This window comes from Tiliqua scincoides, chromosome 14 (genome assembly GCF_035046505.1).
Source record: "Tiliqua scincoides isolate rTilSci1 chromosome 14, rTilSci1.hap2, whole genome shotgun sequence".
NCBI lineage: Eukaryota > Metazoa > Chordata > Lepidosauria > Squamata > Scincidae > Tiliqua > Tiliqua scincoides.
Window position 1 is genome coordinate 10770496 of NC_089834.1, and position 2476 is coordinate 10772971.

At 50.4% G+C, this 2476-nt stretch overlaps 1 pseudogene; it reads left to right on the top strand.

The window, feature by feature from the left end:
* The first annotated feature begins 590 nt into the window (after positions 1-590).
* LOC136634778 (5S ribosomal RNA) lies at positions 591-713 on the top strand (annotated as a pseudogene).
* Positions 714-2476: the final 1763 nt, after the last annotated feature.

Below are 2476 nucleotides of genomic sequence, written 5' to 3' on the forward strand. Positions count from 1 at the left end.
AGGGAGCCCTCATCCCACAGCTCACGCAAGAAGTCTAATAGTCGCCCTCACGCTGAGAGCGGTTGCGTCGGGCCAGTGTGGGCTCCAGCAAGTTTCCGGAGGGCCAGAGGCTCATTGGAGGCTAGGGGCTCCCTGAGGGCCACATAGAGAGGCCTCGAGGGCCACAAGTGGCCCCCGGGCCAGGGTTTGGGCACCCCTGGACTAGAGGTATGTCGGTGAGGTTTGTTTCATTGCACTCTGCATTAAATCACACGTCGAATGATATATAACATGATGGTATTATTCAAAAATACCAAGATTTAAAAAGTTTTGGCCAGCAGTGGTCCCACACCCCCAGAGATGCCACTGGCCCATGCACTCCAGGCTTGCCAATCAATAATAGGGGATGCTGTTGCAATGCTGCTGTTCCTTTCTGTGCCCCAAGAGGGCACTGAGGATTGAGGATTGCGCTGAGTTCAAAATTCAGATCCTGACACTTCTTAGTACTGGTCCTGACACTTCTCCTGACACTGGTTAGTACTTGGATGGGAGACCTCCTGGGAACACCAGGTGCTGTAGGCTTACACCATAGTCTTTCGAGACTGAAGGTTGCCAACCATCTCCCTATACTGAACACTACCTCCCGATCTTGTCTGATCTCGGAAGCTAAGCAGAGTCAGGCCTGGTTAGTACTTGGATGGGAGACCGCCTGGGAATACCGGGTGCTGTAGGCTTCTACCATAGTCTTTCGAGACTGAAGGTTGCCAACCACCATTTTTGGGGTCCCATCGTCAGCTGAATGTTCCATGTGGCTTTTATCGCCCGTGCTTCAGCTGATGTGAAATTCTAAATGGTCTGCGCTAATATCGAAAACCAAGATTTGTGAACTTGGGGGAAAAAAAATCAAATCAAATATCCTTTGGGTGCAGACATGTGGAAGGGGTTCCCAAAAACAGGAATCATAGGGCCGATTTCTCAAGGGAGTTGTTGTCTTGAGCATGGGATGACAATCAGGGCCGGCCCATCCATGTGGCCAAATGAAACTGTTGCATCAGGCAGCAGAATGGTGTGGGGAACTCTTCTCTGTCCACCTTCTCGCCTCCACTGCTCTGCCTTCTCCATACACTTGCTGGATTGGAAAAGGAAGATGGGGAAGTTGAGAAAGAGGGGATGTGGAGAGGCGTGCTAAGACTTTTGAGAGAGGGAGGAGCAGAGGATGGGATATCGTCGGGTGGGGGACAGGCAGCATGTGGCTTGCTGTCCCAGGAGGTCTTGGAGTCAAGGTCCTGATGACAAGACACACCACAGTGAATCTGATACTGTTTCAGCTGACAATCTGTTCCTTCGTCCCCCATGTCTCCAATGGGCTGCTATCCTTTTTAAAGTCTGTGATGAATTATCCTTCAGTTGACAGTTAAAAAAAACAAAACCCACAACCCAAACTGAAACACTGGACAGTGGAGAGAAGTTGTCTTCTGAGTCCTGGGAGCAGGCCAATCAGTGCTGTGCACAGCCAGCTTTGAAGGCCACCAGGAAGAAGAGGTTTCCCCTGAGACCTGTCCTTCAGAGGAGACTGCATGTCTGAACAGAATGGGTTGGGTGTGTGCTTCCCCAGTGGGGTTACTGCTCAGATTGGTTTCCGTCTGGACACATCCAAATCCCACCCCTTCCAAACCCAACCCTTCCTTGAAGTTCAGTCACAGCAGCTGGCCCTTCTCCTTCTGATCCCCCTGGAAAGCGTCAAAGTCAGGACCGTAACTCCTGCAAAGGACAATGTAGCCCCCGAAAGTTTCTGCTGATGGAAAATGTACAGTCGAGCCTGTGGAATTCTGAGGGCCAGGAGGTGAAAGCACTCAGCAAATGTTTATGGGATGAGATCCAATGTCTAAACCCTTTCCCAGTCAATCTCCCAAGGCTTGCAGTTTAGATATTAGCGCAAACCTGGGACGGGATGACAAACCTGAAATCTATCGGGGCTCACCCAAATGCCACTCCCTGGAATTTGTGTTTCCTTTGTGTGTGGATGAAGCTGGGTGTGTGTGTGTGTGTGTGTGTGTGTGTGTGTGTCTTCCTCGCAAGGCGGGGGGGAGGGGAGAGAAGTTGCTTTGGCAACTGCACATTTGCACCGGGTGCCAAGGTAAATAATGACAAAAGCACCATGCTCACATTATTATTACCATACTTTTCCTGCTGCCCCGAGGCTGTAATAAGTTACACACCCTGTTTCCCAAATGTTTCTAATTTATTTCTCAGGAATAGAATTAGCTCATCATTCCCTGCCTTGCCAGGTTTTTTTGAGTCCCCAAATAAGGGAGCCCATCATGAGCGCACAGGGGGGCAAAGAGGGCAGCTTCGATGTTTGTACAGCACCGAGCACTCCAGTAGAACAAAACACAGTCAGCGTGGTCTGGTCATAGGGGAAGTCACTAAGACAGAATGAGAATTAAGGCTCTGGGGCGGTGTTTTTCAAACTGTGGGTCGGGACCCACTGGGTGGA